Source organism: Stenella coeruleoalba (genome assembly GCF_951394435.1).
Source record: "Stenella coeruleoalba genome assembly, chromosome: X".
NCBI classification, from domain to species: Eukaryota; Metazoa; Chordata; class Mammalia; order Artiodactyla; family Delphinidae; genus Stenella; species Stenella coeruleoalba.
The window spans coordinates 6,756,439-6,778,461 of NC_137152.1; the positions used below are offsets into that span (position 1 = coordinate 6,756,439).

General features: G+C 51.7%; 1 protein-coding gene across 9 annotated transcripts in view; it reads left to right on the forward strand.

Moving 5' to 3' along the window:
* The window catches only part of TBL1X (transducin beta like 1 X-linked), a 271,015-nt gene that overhangs the window by 24,497 nt on the left and 224,495 nt on the right, over window positions 1-22,023 (forward strand). For 4 of the 9 annotated variants that reach the window (XR_013825708.1, XM_079910412.1, XM_079910405.1 and 1 more), the window contains exon 1: window positions 17,358-17,799. The gene's annotated coding sequence lies outside the window, so the exon portion shown is untranslated. Of the gene's footprint in view, window positions 1-13,882; window positions 13,966-15,799; window positions 16,064-17,357; window positions 17,800-18,186; window positions 19,290-22,023 lie in introns of those variants that run through there. The other 5 variants (XM_079910408.1, XM_079910415.1, XM_079910404.1 and 2 more) reach the window with 3 other exon arrangements.

Consider the following 22,023-nt stretch of genomic DNA (forward strand, 5'->3'; position numbering starts at 1 on the left):
ATGTATGCTATGTATACATAGACGTATGCATACGTGGATGTATATACACACCAGCTGTATAACCCCAGTGAGGCACACACTCCTGCCTGACCTGGCCGAGGCGGTCGATCGGGGCCCTGCCCTGGAAGTCCTTCACACCCTTCTTCCTCTTTCTGTCCAAATCCTGTCTTCCGTGAATGGGTGAGAGGTGGCATGAAACAGACAGATGTCACCTGGGTCTTTTCACTTTAACATCCTCTTGCCACCACTTGTTTCTAATCCTCACGTCTGCTTTTGAACCAGGGATCTCTGCTCCCCTGAGCTCAGTGTTTTTCTGGGGCTGGGGGCCCAGTGTGTGCTTGGTTGGCTCCCCTCCCCAGCCCTCCTCTGCTGGGCCCCCAGCAGGATGGCAGACAACGGGGAAGTGTGCGATGCAGGTGGTCCCCGGGCTGTCCTCTGGCTCTCCCCACACGCCTGGCTGTCTGCACACCTAGGGCACCCACGGAGGGGAGGGGCTGAAGGACAGGTGGGTGGCACTGGGGCCCGGACAGCGCGTCCCCTCCTTCCGAGTGTGCCCCCCTCAGCCCCGGCCCGGGCCCTGAATTCCCTGCTGGCCGCCCTCATGCTACCGGAGCCCCACCCCATGGCTGCCTCACTGCTCTCGGCCTGGAACTCTTTCTGGAGTCTTTGCTGCCCTTCCTTGTGAAATACATTTCCTCCTCCAGCCTCTTGGACAAAGTGACTGAATAACCTCCTTCCGATGACCTGGCGATGTCTGAGCAGCGCCAAGCGTGTGGGGGGCTGAAGCTGGAGCCCTGGGCCACGGCAGTCAGGCTGGATCCGGGGGTCAGGTCAGCCTGCTGCCAGGCCCAGGTGCCGGCGTGCGGCCAGCCCAGGGGGCGGACGGGGCTGCTGCCGGGGTTCCTCTGCACCTTTGGGGGGCGCCCCGGGGAAGGGGGACACGTCGGAGCCTCTCAGTGCTGCACCTGGCTCCTTTGGTGTAAAACAGCTGTTGCACCCCAAACTGAAAGGCCTTAGTGGAGTCAGAGAGAGAGAGAAGAAGAAGAAGGAGAAAGGAAAGGAGAAAGAGAGACAAAGGAGGAAAGAGAGAGAGGAGAGGAGAGAGGCTCAGAAGCCATCTGAGCTGTCATCCCAGCCCCGAAGGGAGCATCCCTCCGTCCTCTGAGCGCAGCCCAGGTCCGCCGGGCCCTATCCTGGAGGCCCCCGTCCCTCGCGGGGCTCACACTCCCCCACTGCATTTCCCTCCCTCCTGCGAGGGGAGAGCCGCAGTCATCCCTGGAGGTGCCGCCGTGTAGCCAGTTCCCTCCGCAAAAGTAAGTCGGCTGGCTCTCAGGAGGTGCCGAGCAGACCCGTACGCGCTCCCTGAGCCCGTCGCTTTACACCTCAGCTCCGGAGTCGGGCTGCTCGGGAGCGGAGAGACGAGCGTCCTTGGAGCCTCGGTGCCCGCCCGCCCTTCCATCCTGCAGCCCTTCTGCCTGGAGCCATGAACCGCGTGGCTTCGCTTCGGTGGACGTGCTCCTCGGCTAACATTGAGCTGGTGCGGGGGCGGTTATGGAACGCCGGTCGTGGTTGAAGAAACTTTCCTTTGTCAGGGGCCCTTATCCCATCGGAGACTATGTGTCTGCCAGGAGGGAGGGCCTGGGGGTCGACCCAGCTGCCAGGCTCTGTTTTGTTCTGTGACAGTGCGATTCGGCTCCGGTCACGTCAAATAACACAGAAGGGGTGGACGGACCCCTGTGCCTGTGTTGTGCACCCCTGGGAGTGCCGGGGAGTGGCAGCCTCGGAGAGCTGCCCTGGTTCAGACAGGCTGCAGTGCCCCACCCGGCACGGGCAGCCTCTCAGGGGCGCGCTGTCTACCCAGCCCGACCCTCGGGACGCACAGGGCTCCACCAACACCTTGGCCACCTGGACGTTGGCTGGAGTATCCCTGTGACAGCAGCGACCTGGCCAGACCCAGAGGAAGTGACTAGAGGTTTGGTAACTCGCTCAAGGCCACGTGGCTCTGAGGGGCGGTGCCAAGGCCTGTGCATGTTTATCTGTCTCCAGCTCTGCTCTTGACCACGACACCCTCCAGCTCTCAGCACTGCCAAGAACCCACTTTGGAATGAGGTCATCAAAGCACGCTGGGTTCGCTCTGAGGGAATGGAGGGGGTCGTGAGGAAAACCGGAGTTGATTTTGAGGTCCCCCACACTGCGCGTGGGGTGGCCTTGTGGGAGCGAGGCAGATTCCCAGGACACAGTGCTACTGGCCAGTCGTCCTATGGGAACAGGGTCCTAGTCTGAGGAAGGATCGGAGCCCCCCCACCCTGATTCTGCAGAGGCCGTCTATTCTCATAGGTCCCCTCCACGACGGATGTCACACGTCAGCATGGCAGACTCAGCCTCGTTCCCGAAAAGCGACTCGGAGAAGCCAGATCTTATCACGGCTTTTACTAAGCGGGTGGCCCGTGGGCAGTTTGGCCATTCCGGCAGTCAATTTGCACGTAATTTGGGGGGGTGTTCATTTGACTTCCAAACAATGACACACCACACGTGAGAGGCCAGATGGAGTCTAAGAGACGCCTACACCTCCAAGCGCGCTGCAGTCTGTGTGCGGCGAGCCCCAGAGCCCCGACGTGGTCTTGATGTCGTCGCCAGCTTCTGGGGGTTTTTGTCGGAAAGACAGCCGCCTCCCTCCGTGGGTCACTCTTGCTGAGATGCAGTTGGACTAAGATGTACCAGGAAGTTAGACCTCCGAGGCTCACCCACAGCCTCACGCACACGCACGCACACACACACACGCGCACACACACACGCACGCACACACACACGCGCACGCACACACACACGCACACACACACATGCACGCACACACACACGCGCACGCACACACACACACGCACACACACACACACACCCCACCCACCCAGCCGGGGCTGCCCATAGAAGAAAAGTGAAAAACACCAGATAAACCCACGAGCAGCCAGTGCAGCCGGGAGAACTGACAGGTCCAGCTCCAAGGCGGAGGAGGACCACAGAGGCCCCTGGAGGGTTGCTCGACTCAGCTGGAGGAGTGGCCATCACGCATCTGCTCCGGGCAGCTCTGTCTCGTGAGAAGGTCAAATACGTATATATACACACACACATATTTTTTAATACGTATTTTATGTATCTATATATGTGACAGAATGGCCATTGGAATCCACAAAGCAAAGAGAGAGTTTCCCCGGTGGACAAGGAGATAGGGAGCCCGGGTAGCACAGCAAAGAAGGTCCCATGACCAGCACGCGTCCAGGGCAATGGCTGAGTGGGGCGATCGTGCCCCAGGGGGTGTCGGGCAAGGCCTGGAAGACAGTTTGGATCATTACAACTGGATGGAGGGGGATGGCCTACTGTCATCTAGGGAGTAGAGACCAGGGGTGCGATTAGACACCCTGCAATGCTTGGGGTGGCTCTCTACACCAAAGGGTGATCGGGCCCCAGATGTCAGCTGTGCCAGGATAAGAAGCCCCGCTGCAAGTCCAAGCTGTGTCTTACTCATTTTTAAACGCTGTTTCTAGACTAGGGGTTTCCAACTAGAGCAATTTTGTCCCCCACTGCCTAGGGACACTTGTCAATGAACAAAGACAGTTCGCAGGGAGGGGTGCTACTGACGTCAAGTAGGTGGAGACCAGGGATGCTGCCCAAGACCCTGCAATGCACAGGGCACTTCCCTGATGAGGCGTGATGAGGCCCCAAGCGATAACAGAGTGCCGAGATGGAGGAACCCAGGTCCCTGCTGCTCAGAGTGAGGGCCGTGCACCTGCAGCATCAGCGCCATCTGGAAGCTGGTGAGAAATGCAGAGGCTCGGGCCCCAGCCCAGCCCAGTGGAGCCCAAATCCGCAGTTTGACAAGGTGTCCCAGGTGACATGAGTGCTCAGGGGCGTTCAGGCGGCTCTGATCTAGGGGCCCGTATGCAGAGGTTGTAGGTGCTACTGAAAGGGACCAGGTGTCCTCTAATTTCTTTCTTTTTAAAATTTTTTTTTCCACTTAAAGCATTTGGCGTTCTTTTCTTAATTAATTAATTAATTTTTAATTTTGGCTGCGTTGGGTCTTCGTTGCTGCACGCGGGCTTTCTCTAGTTGTGGCGCGCGGGGGCCACTCTTCGTTGCGGTGCGCGGGCTTCTCAGCGCGGGGACTTCTCTCGGTTGCAGAGCCCCGGCTCTAGGCGCGTGGGCTTCAGTAGTTCGGACGCATGGGCGTAGTTGCTCTGCAGCATGTGGGATCTTCCCACACCAGGGCTCGAACCCATGTCCCCTTCATTGGCAGGCGGATTCTTTTTCTTCTTTCTTTCTTTTTTTAAAAAAATAGTTAATTATTTATTTATTTTAATTTTTGGCTGCGTTGGGTCTTCGTTCCTGTGCGCAGGCTTTCTCTAGTTGCGGCGAGTGGGGGCTACTCTTTGCTGCGGTGCGCACGCTTCTCATTGTGGTGGCTTCTTTTGTTGCGGAGCACGGGCTCTAGGCACGTGGGCTCAGTAGCTGTGGCGCATGGGCTCTAGGCACGCGGGCTCAGTAATTGTGGCGCACGGGCTCTAGGCATGCGGGCTCAGTAGTTGTGGCTCGCGGGCTCTACAGTGCAGGCTCAGTAGTTGTGGCGCACGGGCTTAGTTGCTCTGCGGCATGTGGGACCTTCCCGGGCCAGAGTTCGAACCCATGTCCCCTGCACTGGCAGGTAGATTCTTAAGCACTGCGCCACCAGAGAAGTCCAGTCATCCATGACTTATTGTCATGGATCCTAGGGGGGCTGGGGGTAATAAGTCTTTGTCCAAAAACACAGTAAGGGCAAGTCGTGAAAAGAAAACCTCTATATTCTCCTCCAATCCTTTATACGTGATGCCACTTTTAACTCCCTTCCTCTTTGTACCCTTGGGTTTTCTGTTTGTTTGTAACAACTTTATTGAGCTATCATTCACGTACCATTAAATTCATCCTTTCAAAGTGTGCAGTTCAGTGGTTTTTCATATACTCATAGGGTCGTGCCATCGCTCTCTAGTCCCAGAACATTTTCCTCCAGGGAGAGAATCACTATGCTTGTATACCTGAAGCTGGCACAACATTGTAAATCAACTGTACTCCAATTAAAAAGAAAAAGAGAAAAGAACCTCTGTGCCCCTTAGCAGTCACTCCATGCCCCCCAGTCCCCCAGCCCCTGGCGACCACTCATCTGCTTTCTGTCTCTATGGATTTGCCTACTTTGGGACATTCCATATGTTGCAAGCTGGATTGCGTCCCTCAAAAATTCACACGCGTTGAAATCTTAATCCCTAGTATCTCAGAACGTAACCAGATTTGGAGATTAGGTCTCTAAAGAGGGGATGAGGGTACAATGAGGTCACTAGGGTGGGCCCTGACCCCATAGGACTGGTGTCCTCCATAAGAAGAGGCCATCAGGGCACAGACACACACAGAGGGACGACCACGTGAGGACACAGGGAGGAGACGGCCGTCTACACGCCCAGGGGAGAGGCCTCACCTCAGGAGGAACCAGCCCTGCCCACACCTGGATCTCAGACTGCAGCCTCCAGGACCGGGGGACAGTAGATGTCTGCGGTTGGAGGAGCCCGGTCTGTGGTGCTGTATTATGGCAGGCCCCGCAGACTGAGACACCATATACATGGAATCACACAGCGTGGGATTTCCTGGTCTGGCCTTCCCTTGATTTCACACTGGTTGAAACCCCTAACTCACTCTCCTCCTGTTTGCCCCTCCCTCGGGGTCTCATCAACTTTCTTCTTTGGAAAACCTCTAGTTCCCGGCCACTGTTGCCAACTAGGCCCAGTGATCATTCATATCCTGGGGCGACTGGAGGAAAACCCTGAAATATTGCTGAGGCAGAACCACGATGATAATTTGATCCTTAAGATACAAGGTTGTATGAGATCTGAACCTAGTGGCTCAGAAATACGTTACGGCATTTGAAAAGTCATTTCCCCAGCGCTCTCGCTTTTCAGCTTTGAGGATTATTTCTAGTTCTCTTTATAAATGACTTAGTGTTTTCATCCACAATATTTTGGATTATTTTCAAGGCATAGCGTAAACATTTTCATGCAATTTACTGTAGCAAATAAAAAAGATATTCTGCTTTGTGATTCTATGTGTATATGTCTGATAAATTCAACGCAGTTCTTCAATCTGGATGTAGCAGTTGCGGTTCAGCCAGAGAAACAGAACCGGTAGAAGACACATGCTAGGAGATTTGCTGCCAAGATTGGCTAAGCCATTGTGTGGGAGGGGTAGGCAGGGCTGACATCTGTAGGGACTGCAGTTAGGAAGGGCGGGCTGGAATGTTTTTTGGGAACTGACGGAAACTGCCGTCCCCAAAAGAAACTTCTTCTTTTTCATAGAAACCTCAGCCCAGCGCAGCTGGCCTTTTACCTGACCGCGTGAGACCCACCCAGATGATCCGGCGTAATCTCCCTCGTTCAGAGTCAACTGATGGTGGGCCTGGATCCCATTTACAAAATACCTCCACAGCAATACCTAGGATAGTGTTAGCAGTGGGTTAAATTGTGTCCCATCCAAAAAAGATTATGTTGAAATCCCAACCCCTGGTACCTGTGAAAGTGATCTTATCTGGACATAGGGTCTTTGCAGTGAGAATCAAGTTAAGATGAGGTCATAATGGATTAAGGTAGGTCCTAAATACAGGTTCTTGGGGTAGGTCCTAAATCCAGGGGAGTTTAGACACACACACACACACACACACACACACACACACACACACACACACACACATGCAGCCATGTGAAGATGGGAGGCAGAGACTGGAATGACGCAGCTCCAAGCTAACGAACACTAAGGATTGTCAGATTCCACCAATAACCGGAACAGACGAGGAAGCGTTCTCCCCTAGAGCCTTCCACGGGAACATGTTCCTCTCAATACCTTGATTTTGGACTTCTGGCCTCCAGGACTCTGAAAAAGTAAATTCGTATTGTTTGAAGCCACCCGGGATATGGTACTTTGTCACACCAGCCCTAGGAAATAGACACAGTGTCTGAATAACTGCCGACAGCGTGATGTGTGAAGTCGAGACAACAAAAGACCATGACACCTGCCTTCCCTTCTCATCCCTCTGTCCTAACCTTCCGCTCCTCCATGGAGCTCTTATCCTAGTTGCTAGAAAAGCCAACGAAAACAAATAAACGTCAACATGTTGGCTCATGAAAGACAGATTGATTGGGGGCGGGGGTCCCACATCCTGACAGAGCCCTCAGTGCACTGAGGGGGCCTGGGGTAGTGGGAAGAGGAACGGTTGGCCAAAGAAACAGTGGGTACAGGGGCAGAAGCAAGCTGGGAAAATTTAGGGAACAGCACAGGCTGGGGTGGAGGCAGGGCAGGAACCAAGTAGGTGCAGGGAAAGTGGGAGAAGCAGAGTCTCCTGCCTCGTATTAATTTTCACTTGTCTTTAAATATACATGAAGTACACGCATGTATATATCCTCTGTCTGCGTGGCTTGAAATTTTATATAAAATATTTTTCTTGTCTCTTCCCCAGAGGCCAGTCCTATCCTCAAGTCCTTTCATTTTCCGTTTCTGCAAAATGGGATTGTGTCTGTGTGTGCAATTAGAAGTGTTTTATATATATATCTATATATATATAGATATAGATATAGATATAGATATATATATATAGTGTGTGTGTGTGTGTGTGTGTGTGTGTGGTACACGGGCCTCTCACTGTTGTGGCCTCTCCCGTTGCGGAGCACAGGCTCCAGATGCGCAGGCTCAGCAGCCATGGCTGACGGGCCGAGCCGCTCTGCGGCATGTGGGATCCTCCCAGACCGGGGCACGAACCCGCATCCCCTTTATCAGCAGGCGGCAGACCCTCAACCATTGCGCCACCAGGGAAGCCCAGAAGTGTTTTATATTTAAAAATAGTCATCTGTCAAGTCAACTGAAATAGAGCATTCTGATTTGTTGAAGCAAACTTTAACAATTTTAGAGTAGTTTTAGAGTGACACAGAGTTGAGGCTGAGAGCTCCGTCTACCCGCTCACCCAGGTTCCCCATAGTCGGGCTTTTTTCACAACTAACAAGTCAACCTTGGTCCAATACTATGAACTGGAGTCCAGTTCATAGTATTCATATTTGGATTTTCCTCAATCTTTCCACTAACGTTCTTTTCTGTCCCAGGACAGAGTTTAGTTGTCTCCTTAGGTGCCTCTGGGATGTGACAGGGTCTCCATCCTTCCTTGTTTTTGATGACCTTGACAGTTTTGAGGAATGCTGGTCACGTATCTTATAGAATGTCCTTCAATTTGGGTTTGTCTCCTGTTTTTCTCATGATTAGACCAGGCTTATGGGGTTTTGGACACGCTCAAGTTTTTATTTACGTTTCTTTGCCTATAATGTTTCAACAGACATTAATATATCTTAAAACAAGAATCATATTTAAGCTAGAAATCATGTATTTAGTAGTTGTGATCATTCGTTTAGAATCATTTATTTAGTGGCCATCCTGTCTTTGTCCTCTTGCGATAAAAATACGGAAAGCTAGGAGAGCACTTCTGTGCTCTCAGCCGCGGCTCAGACAGTGCCTTGGAAACGGACTGACTGCACAGGTCAGCCCCACACCCGAGCGACTAGACGGCAGTGTACCACTGTCGGCTTCTGTGACTGGGGAGGGTTTGATCCAAAACAGTTATTTCTAGAAGTGTGACTGATTCCCATTACTGTCTCAAAAATATATTAAGATGTTCTTTCCCTCCCTCTCTCCCTTACCGACATTTTAAGAATCACAGGTGACATATATCTGATCTTAGTAAATGTCCTCGATCTAGTGAAAATAACAGCAAACAAAAAGAGTTTCTTACACAGGTACTGGAGAAAAGCCCTGTGTTCAAATTCCTTTGAGTTTTTTTTTTTTCCTTTGAGTTTTATGGTGCATTCCTCGAATCTGCTGGGTTTTCTTTTCTTTCTTTTTTTTTTTTTTTGAAGTCAAGTTTACTGAGGTGTCATTTACATAAAGTCCACCCTTTTAGAATACAGTTCTACGAGTTCTGGCCAACATTTGCAGTCATCTGACGGCGCCCAAACCAAGATACAAAACCGCTGGGTCACCCCCCGCAAAGCATCCCCGTGGGCCTCTGTCGTCCACCTCTTGCGTGTGCCCAATGCTGGCGACCAATGATCTGATTTTGGTCCCCGTGGTTTTGCACTTTCCAGAACACCGGATAAATGGAATCATCGAGAATGTCGCCCTTTGAGTGTGGCTTCTCTCACCTCTCAGTTTACAGCTGAGATTCGTCCATGTTGTGGCACAGGCCAAAGCTGCTCCTTTCTAGGGTTCATTAGTGCTCCAACATAGGCATACACCGCAGCGAGCTTGTCCCTTCCCCTGCCGAAGGACATCTGGGTTGTTTCCAGATTTGGCAACTATAAACCAACCCACGCGTGTAGAGGTTTTTGTGTGAACCTACATTCTCACTTCTCTTAGGTGGCTAAGTAGGAGGTGATGGCTGGGTTGTCTGTGCGCATGACATATATATGTATGATCTTATCGGGTGGCTGTTCGTTTCGTAAAAACAACCTCAAAAAGGCCTTCTGACAAAGGCACCGTAGAAAAATGCAGACGTCCCGCCTCCATGTAGTTTCACCTGTGCGTTTCTTGAACCTGCTGGTTTTCTTTGTCAAAGTGGTGTTGAGCTTGACTACGTGGGAGATGATTTTTGTGCAACTATTTATAAAATCATCCTCTCTCCCAGGCTTGTTCTCCACAGCGAGTTTTAAACACTAAATGCAGAAGTGGAAACAAAGGGAGGGGGAAAAAACACATAATGTCTTATAGTGAAATATGGTTACCAAAAGAGAGAGGGAGGGGGAACGGCCTTTTGAAAATTATAATCTCCCGCTATTTTGTAACTGTGATAATAGCCACGTGTTATTTGGGGGGAATCGGAACCTTAACCCATCATGTGCAGCAGCCTTTTCTGCTGCTGTTATGGTAGTTGCCGGGTGGGTGGGCTATGAGATTATTCACGGATCGAGAGGCAACGTGGTTTGTGTTAGGAAGGCCATCGGTTTTGGAGTCAGAGGAGTTGGGCCACTCTGGCAAGCAGAATATGGTCCTCTAAGGATGTCTACACTTGAATGCCCTGAAACCTGTGAAGATGCCACCTTCTGTGGCAGAAGGGGCTTCGCAGATGTGGCTACATTTAGAATCTTGCAATGGAGTTTACACTGGATTAGACAGTTCAGCCTAATCGAATCACCAGGATCTTTGAAATTGGAAGGGGGCGGGGCAGGGGAAGAGCCGCTGGGGATGGTGTGTTGTGAGGACAGGACCAGAAGGAGGTCACATGCCGAGGAACTTGGGCTCTAGACACTGCGAAAGGCAAGGAAACAGATTCTCCCCTGGAGCCTCTGGAAAGAATCAGTCCTGCCAACAGCTCAATATTAATTCGCCCAGTGAGACCCATGTGGGACTTCTGGCCTGCAGAATGGTCAGATAATAAGCGGTCAGATCATGATGGTCAGATAATAAGTGGCTTTTTGTTAAGCCACTAAGTGTGTGGTAATTTGTTACAGCAGCAAGAGGAAACTGATGCAGCCACTAACCTCTGTGAGATTCAACGTGCCTTCCCTGTACAATGAGTATGACGGCCATTGTATCTCCCCAGTCACATCATAGGGCTGTGACAATGGGTGAGATTGTCTTTGAAAACGTTTAGAAAACTATAAGAAAACTGTTACATAGGAAAGACATATAGCTCCTGTCAGCTCGGTTCTTCCTTTGCTCACCGGCATCTGCTCCTATCAAGGTACATTTAATTTTGCTGAGTCCTTTGGATGGCCCCTAGCCTCTCTGAGTGGGTGGCTGGCCCCAGGCATTTCTGCTCTTCTAAGATCCAACCCCACCCACAAACAGGATGGGCTTGGTTCCTAAAAACACCCCCTGCTTCTTTTCCACCATCATTTTCCTCCTCCTTTTTCTTAAATATGTAAAAAAGGGTGTTCCTTAATTTAACTTTTTCTGAAAAGTTTTTGAAAACACACTATAATAAAGAAAACAATTTTCCTAGGAAGAGGTTAGCAACCTTGAGTCCTTCAGTCTCCTAGAAACAAGGGTTTCTAGGCCAAATAGTCAAGGTTATTCCCACTTCGCGGGCCACTTGACTCTGCTATTACAGCGCTGTAAGCTGGAAAGGAGTAGGCATGTTTGTGTTGCAATAAAACTTTATATGGACACTGAAATTCAAATTTTACATAATTTCCATCTCACAAAGTATCATTATTCTTTTGATCTTTTTCCCCAGTCTTTAAAAAAAAACGTATCCTTAGCTTGCAGGCTGTGCAAAAACCGCTATCAGAGCTGTCCTCTGCCAACTCCTGTCCTAGCACAGAATCTCCACCAGGGCAGGGAATTTTGCCTGTCTTGTTAACGACTCCTTCCCAGAACCTGTCTTTATAACAGCTTTTGATATTTTGCTCATCAGGGAGGCATTTTTTGGCATTAATTTAGAGTTTTAAAATATGGCACTATGATATTACTTATCTTGATGAGTAAGTTTTTGGCATCCCCTTAAAGTCACCTCACTGTAGGGTCCCGGCCCATGAGCCATGGGAGGGGGTCCATGGTGGTGGTGTGGATGAGTCTAGGTAGGCAGGAGGGCCATAGAGAATCATGGGATGCAGCTTGCACTCCCTCCCTTGGCAGGTAGGTCCCAGGGAGAGATTGCAGGGGGTCCGTGAACTTGGATGGGGAAAACCTCTGCAGTTAACCCAAACTGAGCATTTCTGACAACTATGACTATAGAGGAGATGACAGAAGCATTAACTGCATCTTTGATTTGTTACCAGTTTGTCGCCAATAGAAGTCTGATGTATTTTCAGAGCAGGTTAGAGTTGAAGCAGATTTTATTTGTACCCACCACTACTTTGAAATGACGGAAGTTATTAGTACCACCTCTAGAGCTTATGATTGGAAGTACTGAGAAAGAAGCACATGTATTATGACATTGGAATTTCTTTTTTTAATTTAACTATATTTTTACAGAATCGAGTTTCCTTGTAATCTTATGTATATTATTTTATGTATTTACGCAGTGGTAATCAATATAGTCAGTAACTTGCCAAAGAAGGTCTGGGGCATAGAAGTGGTTACAAACCCCCTCCTCTCAATCCTTTAACCTCTTGGGCCAAGTCTTTTACTCTGAGCATTGGAGATAAAAATCCCTGCCCTCCAGTATTACGGGGAGGATCAAATTCGACACTGTGCACGGACACCCCCATGCCCAATGTGAGGTGTTTTCAGTATTCAAAGGATGTGAACTGAATGTGACATTCCAAATAGAAAAAAAACAGCAACAACTCACATGCATTTGTCTGCTCGTGCTGCCGTAATAAAGCACCGAAGACTGGGTGGTTTAAATAACAGAAACTTATTAGGGCTTCCCTGGCGGTCCAGCGGTTAAGACTCTGCACTCCCAATGCAGGTGGCATGGGTTCGATCCCCGGTCAGGGAGCTAAGATCCTGCACTCGGCGTAGCCCAAAAGAATAACAAACAAACAAACAGAAATTTATTTTCTCACAGTCTTGGCGGCTGCAAGTTCAAGTCAAGGTGTCGGCAGGGGGGGTTTCTCCTGCGTCCTCCCTCCTTGCTGTGTCTTCACACGGTCTTCCCTCTGTGCGTGTCTGTGTCCCAGTCTCCCCTGCTTATAAGGACACCAGTCAGATTGGATAAGGAAGGGTCACCCTAATGACTGCATTGGATTTATTTACTACTTTAAAGGCTGTCTTTCCAAAAACAGTTGCATTCTAAGGTGCTGGGGGTTAGGACTTCAACATACGAATTTGAGGCGGGAGACACAATACATCCTATCTTGAAAAAAAGACTGGATGCCTAGGCAGGTCAAGGGTAGCAGAAGGGGCTACCACCCACCTCATCTCACATCCAAGGCAGGTGATGGAAAGCTCTGTCCTCACTCCTGTTTACTTCTCCAAGTACGTTCACCGCGTGCTACCACCTGATACAACCGGCTCCCTTTGTAGTTTCAGTTCCAGTCTCCCTGAGGAAAATTAGAAGCAAGCCCCGAAGCAAACCTCGGCCAGAGGTTTGTAAGTGAAGTTGGGGAGCACACCCCCCTTCTTCGTTTCTGCTTGTGGCGGATGCTTCCTCAAAGCTGAGACATGCTCCGCAAACATCCCCGAGAGGTCACTGTGCCGTGGAGCACACGAATGAATCCTGGACTCTCAGGCCTCTGTGAGTCGGCCAGTCACGGAAATAAATATCAGCCTATGCGTTAGGAGCCATAGAACATCAGATGGGCCTTGATGAAATTACATATCGGATTCAATGAAGACTGGGCAGTAATTCTCAAGAGAAGTTTAACACCTCTTCCTACTGTCTTTTTTTTAAAAAAAATAATAGACTTTTTTAAAAAAAGCCGTTTTAGATGTACAGAACGGTATAGCATATAGTACAGAGAGTTCCCAATTTTCCTCCTCCCACACACCATTTCCAGTGTTAACACCTTTTGTGTAAGAGTAGTACCTTTGTTACAGTGAATGAATCAATACTGATAAAATCCACAGCTGACATTAGAGCTCACTTCTGGTTCTGTGCAGGTCTACCTGTTTGGACAAATGCAAAATATCATGTATCTGCCACTACAGTATCATGCAGAATCCATTGACTGCCCTGAAAATCCCTTGTGTTCCCCGTATTCGTCCCTTCTTTCCCATCCCCAGAACCCCTGGCAACCACTGATCTTCTCAGTTTTGCCTTTTCTAGAATGTCGTAGAGTTGGACTCATCCAGTATGTAGACTTTTCAGATTGGCTTCTTTCACTTGGTGATAGGCATTTAAAGTTCCTCCTTGTCTTTACATGCCCTGATAGCTCATTTCTTTTTATTGCAGAATGATATTCTATTGTATGGAGGTGCCACAGTTTGTTTATCCATTCACCTACTGAGGACCATCTTGGTTGCTTTCGGTGTTTGGTGAGTAAAACTGCTGAACATTCCTGTGCGGGTTTTTGTGTAGACAGAGGTTTTCAACTTAGTTGGGTAAATACCTAGGAGCATGGGCGCTGGGTCGTATGTTTTGCTTTGTAAGAGACTGCCAGACTCTTCCAAAGTGGTCTTACGTTTTGCATTCCCACCAGCAACGCGTAAGAGTTCCTGTTGCTCGGCATCCGGTTGGCGTTCGATTTTTTGCCGAGCTGCGTGGCTTGTGGGATCTTACTCCCAAGACCAGGGACAGAACACAGCCCCGGCAATGAAAGCACCAAGTCCTAACCCCTGAATTGCCAGGCAATTTCCCGTAGTTTGTCTTAATGTGCAATTTCATTGTGATATGTGATATTCTGCATCTTTTCATAGGCTTGTTTGCCATCTGTATATCTCTTTGGTGAGTTGTTCTTTTTTCCAGATCTTTGGCCCATTTTTATTCTGTATTGTTTTCTTATTGTTGAGTTTTGAGCGTTCTTTGCATATTTTGGATATAATCCTTTATCAGATATGGATTTTGCAAATATTACCTCCCAGTCTGTGGGTTGTCTTTCCATTAACAGTGTCTTTTGCAGAGCAGAAGTTTTTAATTTCAATAAGTCCAATTCATCAGTTTTTTTTCCCATGGATCATGTTTTTGGTGTTGTATCTAAAAACTCACTGCTAAAACCAAGGTCGTCTAGACTTTCTCCTACGTTATCTTCCAGGAGTTTTATGTTTTTGCTTTTTACATTTAGGCCCATGATCAATTTTAAGTTAGCTTCCGTGAAAAGCCTTGAGGTCTGGGCTAGATTAATTTTTGTGTTTGTTTTGTCTATGGATGTCTGTTGTTCCAGCACCATTTGTTAAAAAGGATATTCTTTCTCTATTGAAATACCTTTGCTGTTTTGTCAAAAATTAGTTGACTATATTTGTGTGGGTTCCTGCTGCCTTTTTACTAAACATTTGGCAACTGTTTAGGGGGAATACTGATTGCATTTGTTGCGAGCGGATTCTTGTATTCCAGCTGTCTGCATCAGCAAGCGAAAATACTTGTTTGGAATATAGATATTGTGCAGCGCATACCTGTGTAGATCCTGGCTGCTCATGGCCTCCACATTAACCTTTATACTTTTGTCAGAACGCACTAGCTCCTTCCCTGCTCTGCTTTAATGTGCTTTTCCCCCTTTTTTCTTACACCATTCGAAAAATCTGCAAAACATATTAAATAAGATAGTCTAATTTAACACGTTCCTACCACCCATCTAGCATTCAGAAGGTGGAATTTCTCGGTGTTATTAGGATAAATGTAGGGGGTCGCCTTTCCTGTCTGAGGTCTTACAGAGTCCCTGGGGGCTCCTAGGAGTCTGTGATAAAAGTGCTCGACTCCATACTTGCAAGAAGACCGTTGGGATTATTGGGACACGATCAAACAGGCAAGATGGATTCCAAGCTCCCTTGCATTGTTAGCTACGGAAGACCAGCTGTAAAAAAAAAAGTGGTCACGCCGGGTCCTAGTTTGGAAGCAAGGATTTCCACCACTTTCTCGTACTTTAAATGATTGGCGTCTGCCAAGTAATCAAAACATACCAAGGAACCTTTTCATCGTGTTCAGTTCGCAATTTCCAAGCGGCTAACGACAAGCACGGCTGGCAAGCCAGTGGGCCAGTTTGGCTGCGCGGCTACTCGAGAGTGTGCGGTAGCCGGGGGCTGTGTCCCAGTAAAGCAGAGAGCTGTAATGATGTCAACTTGTTATTTACTTTCCAAATCTGAATGACTGAGCAAGGCGAAAGGAGAATCAATCAACCACAATGTGACCCTACAGGCGGAAAAAACGCAGCGCTCCCACCAGCAGGCGGTGGGGGAAGGGAAGCACGTGTAACCGGGGCAGGGTTGCATCAGGAGCTCGCTCGGGTTTTCTGTTGCCCCCCTGGTTTTTCGATTGCCTGTTAATACCTCAGCGTCAGTCCTCACAAGCCCAAGGAGCCCGGGAGCAACGACGGGCAGGCTCAAGGGAAGGTCCCACCACGTCCTTTTGGGGGGCCTTGCATGGCAACTGATACAAAATAAGGCAAAATCTATTCTGCTGATTCACAATTATGGAGACTGTGTAAGTGTATCTTTTATTGATGTGCTCTAATAATAATGTGCAGCAACCGTCGTTTTACATCACTGACGTTTCACAGCAATATTTGGCAGCATAATTTTTAGTCTGCCTTTTTGATGGAGGACCAGCCCCTTAAACACTCACCTCGGGCCCCCTCTCCGCAGAACCAGTACAGCAAATGGCCCCGTATCCCAGCAAGGAGCAAGTGAGGTTCCAGTGTAAAACGCTGAGTGTGTACTGGGCTCTTGGGGTGAAGCTCCTTATACGCCAAAGGGAGGGGCAAACTTATTCTAAAATGTTCGGCAAAGCAGACACCCAAGGTGCCGGCGGGTGGGTGCAGATGTCTGTTTAAGTGAACTCAGGCCTCGAGTGGGGGGCAGTTGTCACCAAGCAGCAGGGGAGGCAGGAGCGCTGGGGCCTCGGGTTCACCAGGGCTGGGCCGAGCGAGCTGCGGCAACCTTAGCACTTGGCCGGGGCCCGACGCCCGACGCCTCCGGGCGGGGGCGGGGGTGAGAAGGCCCGAGGGCCCGGCTTCTTCCCCCTGCCCCCGCCGGGAGCCTCCACCCCGTTGGGCCCGAGTTTCTTTCTCCCCACGCACTGCCGGCTCTTCGCTGGAGGCATTTTGCAAAGGTCGAGGCTCCCCCTGGGCCCCCACTTTTCCGGGGAGGGGAGGAGACCATTGGGGTGCCCTCCCGGCCGCCGATTTTGAGGGAGCGGCGTCCTCAGGCAGGTTGCAAGGGTTCTGCTAGGGCAGCTGGGCGGCTGCTTCTTGGAGGTGGGGGAGGGTAACAGAGCGGTGGTTCGGTTCCCCCCTCCCCTGGAAACCGCGGTGCTGGTGACCAGGCTCCTGTCCCGTGCTGGCTGGGGCCGGGCCTGGGACGGGGTGGGCACAGGCCTGCGTCTCCTTCCGCCCGCATGGAGGCCACGAGGGAGGGACGGGGTTCGGATACACTAGGGAGACCCGGATTCCCTTCAGCCACTCCGGGCGCGGCGGGGAGAGCAGAGTCAGGGGTGAGGGACGGGGGAGGGTCGCAGGTTACCCCGCCGTGGGGGCGGGGCGGGCCGGGACGCGAGTCTTCCCTGGAGCCCTGGGGGAGGGGCTGTTGGGGGCGGACTCTCCCCCTCGTGGCTGTGGGGGAGGGCAGGCCTGGTGTCCTCACCCTCAGTGGGGGAGGGACCAGCTTGGGACGCGCCCCTCCCCCCCGGGCGTGGGGGGGGGCTCGGGAGGGGAACCCGGGCTCCAGTCCCCGGGCGGTGGGGGAGGGTGCGGGCTGGGGGCCGTGGGGGGAGGGGCCGGCCCGGCGGCGGAGGCGGCCTCCCTGGCAGTCCTCCTGGCCGGGGTCGGCGCGCTGGCGGCCGCTCCCCCCGGAGGTCACTGCCCGTGCCGGTCCCTCCCGCCGTCCCGCCCTCTGCCGCCGCCACCGCTCCCGCCCCAGCCCCCCCCCCCCCGCACTCTCTGCGCTCGGGAGCGAGGTGCCGCCAGCGCCCCCGCCCCGCCGCTGCTGCCGCCGCCGCCGCCGCCGCAGCGCCCTCGGCCGCCATTCGGCATCCGAAACTTTCCAGCGCCCGCGCCTCTCGGGGACTCGGCTGCGGCGGGGCGGGGGCGGCCCGGGGGCGGCGCGCGGCTGCTCCGGGCGCCGGGCCCTCCTCGGCCGCGGCACGGCCCGGGCTCGGAGACGGCCGGCCGGAGGGAGGTTCGGGGCGGCGGCGCCGCCGCAAGTTGCGCTGCTCGCGGCGAGGTGAGTGTGCGGGGCTCGGCCGGCCGGGTGGCCAGCCGGGCGCGGGGTGGGGCGGGGCGGGGTGGCGCGAACTTGTCCCGCGTGGGGGCCGGCGGTTCCCTCCCTCCGGGGTCAGACCGGCGGCCCGGGGCTCCCGCACGCTCCGCCCGCCTCCGGGGCTCTGGAGGGGCAGGTCCCCCAGTGTCTCCCGGGCTTGGGCTGGGGTGCGGCGCGCTCCCTGCAGGCTGCACAATACCCCGTTTTGGCTGCGCCCCAAAGTGCCGGCGCGTTGGGGGCGGGCGGAGGCTGGGGGGGGCTCCTTTGTTTCGGGGAGGGGGAGGCGGCCGGCAAGTTTGAGGAAGCGCTCGATTTGTCCCCCGGTGCCCCTTTGTCTGCCCAACCCGGGGCTGGCTGGACGGACCTGCGCCGCCGCGGGATCCCCCGTGGGGGGAGGGGAGCCCCATTCATCCCCGGGCGCGGGCCGGCCAGTCCCGGGCCGGCTGGAAGCGCGGCGGCGCGGGCCCTGGGCGGCTCAGTTTCCGAGGCGCAGAAACTGTCAACGAAGTCGGGAGATCCCCAGCCCGAGCGAGGAGCGCGGGCTGGGGGCGACTTCGGCGGACGGGGGGCGTCCCTGGTCTGGCCAGGTCTGCGGAGCGCGGCCTGGGGAGGCTGCAGACCTGTTGCTCCCGGGCTGGGGGAGGGGTGCCTCCAGATTCGCGTCCCGGGCGCTGCTTACCAGGGGGACCTTGCCCACGGGGGCCGGTTTTCGGAACGGGGTGGTGCGCGCCTTCGGGGGTCGCCGGGTCTGTGACAGTTGCGGGCGCTGGGTTAGGGCCTGCCCTTCACGTGCGCTGTCCGTGCGCTGTGAGGCCCGCACCAGGGCTCGTTCTTAGCACGGCCTCGCATTTTCCGCGCCCCTCGCTTTGGAAATTCCACAAAGTTAGAGTCGGAGGTGGGTTTTTTTTTTCTTTTCTGTCGCTGATGTTGTAGAGCAGAACCCCCAAAGAAACAAGCTCCAGGTTCTGTCCCTTGTGCCACGGTTTCTGCTTTGCTTTGTCACATGTGGTTTGACCTGACTGCTGGATGTTTTTCTCTCCAGGAGCGCCGCCTGGGTCCCTGGGTTAACCTGAAAGGGGAGGGGCGGGACTCCAGCCTGGGAGGGGGAGGGGAGCGCCCCTCTTCAGTCCTGAACGGTGGTCTCGGGGTAGGAAATGGCCCAGGACGATTTTATGAAAAGTTTACAACTAGTCATTCCTAGGAAAGACGCGATGGGGGTGGGGGGCGAATGTTGAGTATGGAACAGTTGAGACGTGAAGATGACGCTTTTATGTTAAGGGATGTTAATATCTCAAACGTCCGGCAGATTTTCGTGGAAAACCCCCCAGCTGGATAATGAGTCCAGGGATGAAAAGTTGAAGTGCATCACTTGACCCACTTATGAAGATCGCCCCTTAAGGATATTCCAGAGCTGAAGGGAACGCACACCTGTGGGATGAAAATGGAGACTTCAGGTGTTGATTTGGTGGTGTGCTCAGCAGGGTGTGTGTCACTGGATCTTCTCAGGCTGGCTCTTCTTGTGTTTCCCCGGGGCTTAAGTCACTGCAGGAATTGTCAACACCCCCCATTTAAATTTCGCACCTTGACCCTTAAGTCTTCCCAAGCTCACCCCTCCCGAAGGTTTGGGTGTTTAAATGAAGTGTGTGGCGTCTAGTTGGTCCCGAGTCTTCACCTTCAACCATGGGAGCCTCAGTTTTCTCATCTGTGTGATGGCGTCATGAGTCTACCTGGGTGGGCTGTTCGGAGGGTTTCAGCGCTAGCCAGCAGAAAGGGGAATAGAGCCCCTGAGTCCACCTGCATCAGGACACCATGCTTTGCTAGAAAAGCAGTCTTTGTCCCCGTTTGGCCTGAACTAGTGAAAGGGCCCTCCCTGTTGTTGTGCTCTACCGTTGACCTTCAAGTCCTGTAACTTTTCTGAGTGTCGTTTTCTATGTGTGTAAAAATAAAAACGGGAACTGAAATCGTGGTACTCATTGGGTAGTGCAAGGACAGAAAGAGGGAATGTAAGTGTAAGTTTTCTGAAAACTACAGAGCTGCCTGTAAGTTTTAGCTGTTGGCATTGTGCAGGTGGAATCATTTTCCTAATGTTACCCTATGCAGTGAGGATTTTACACGCACTTAATACCCTGTGTGCAGCAGGTATTTCCTTCCTGCTTCACAGTCCACCGACGTGCTAATACGTGGTGGAGGGAGGATTGTTTGATTCCGAAAGCCCACCTCTTAAGCTTGGTGTTATCTTGCCTTCCTGTGTATACGTTGTGTGAATCTTCCCACTTGGAGACAAGCTCGTTAAATTACACACACACACAATTTCTCCCTCCCTCCCTCCCTCCCTCTCTCTCTCTCCCTCCACCACGTATTAGCACGTGGTGGAGGGAGAGAGAGAGAGGGAGGGAGGGAGGGAGGGAGAAGAACCTACATTGAAATCTGTTTATACACCTAGATGAATCTCAACAGAAATCATGAAATGTCCACCACAGTGGAAAGGTTGTTTTTCTCTATAGCTTAATTATCCAGTGTGGCAGCCACTAGCCAACATGTGCATATTTAGATTCAAATTAACTAAAATTCAGTAACCATTCTGTTGTTACTAAAATAAACAACTCTGTTGTTTCAGTGCTTTACCCATAATTCACATACTCAATAGATGTGTGTAGCTAGTGGCCGCCATATTGGGACAGCGCAGAACTTGCAGAACGTTCTATGGGAGGGAGATTCTCTATAGTTACTGCAAGTAAGGATTAATAAAGAAGGCAGTAAAGAGAGTTAGTCTACCTTTTGTGGGAGGAGGGGAGAGGCTGTAAGAGTTTGAAGTAATTTACTGGAAGACTTTAAAAAGAAAGGCAGGTGCATTTCAGCTAGCAGGTGACCTAGGAAAGTGATTTCAGTGAGATTTGACAGCTGTGGTTTTTGAGATTGAGGTGGTTTGGATCACTTTTGATTTAGAAAACCAGAACTCCAAGCTAGAGTCTCTCACTGAGTATTTAACCTTGGACATGGCATTTAGTGGCTCTCTGCCTCAGTTTCCCCATCTGAAAAATGGCATAGCCAGTCCCCACGTGGCCCGCCTTTGTGTGTGTCGTGGCGCACATCTCTCGGGATGGTGGGGAGCCCAAGGTGTCACCGTCAGTGAAGCCCCACGTAGGTGATTAGAGGCCTTACCTGATACGTTTAAAGCCTTGCTCACCATGGGCTACAGACTCCTCCCCCCAAGTTTAGGCCTTAAGTTTTAAGGTTTAATTTCTTGAGGGCAAAATCTTCTGTTATTAAAAGGCTGATCAGGAATCCTTCCAACAAAGTGAGGCTTAACAGTAGTCAAAGTATTTTTAAAAAGTGGCTGAGCGCTGGCCGCTTCCTGTAGACGGGTCCCTGAGTCAGGATGTTATTTTTATTACTTAGCTGGTGTGTTCTTTGCATAGTCTTTTGTATTTTTTTTATAGCAGCCTATTAGAAATTTTATTTGTGGTTGGGGGGGAAAACCCAGTTTTGCATCTGTGAGAGGTGACTTCCCAGATCGCCCTCTGCCATTTGTCCTCACTCTTGCCTTGTCTCAGGACTGCTGTGACCTGTCAAGCCTTTGAGACACCTGGGATATCCATGATTCTCTTCCAGAGGCGGGCAATGGGTTCCTGCAGAGGGAAGCCAGGCCCCCAAGAGCCATCTCACGTAGGTCCCGAGTGTCAGGAGTTCAGACCCTTCCTCAGTTACCTGTTGGGAGGGAGGACCCCACACCCCAACCCTGAGGCTGCCCCCTCTGAGCTTTCCGCCAGGTGTCTGCGTCTTGGGCTCTGCACACGTGGTTATTGCCAGGCCTGACCCGGGCCAGAGGACAAGCACGATCGCTCTGCCCTGTGAGGCGAGACCGTCCCAGGTGTGGTGTCCCCGATACCTTGCATTTGCCTCCTTCTTCTCCCGTAAAAAAGAAGAGTACGTGACTTCCAATAAGTTGTTAATCTTTCACCGCCCAAGACATTTAAAAAATAGTTTCAATCGGGAAGCAAGACTAAAGTCATTTTGTAAACATTTTTTTTTTTAAGTTGGAAAGATAAACTTTTTTTTTTTCCATAACTATGTTTAGCGTGAAGGAAGTAACTGGCCTCTTGAGTGGAGACTGGATGTGAGTTTTTCCCTCGGGTCTGGCCCTCCTTGGCCCTTGCGTCCTGTCCATCCTTTCCATGGGGCTCGACC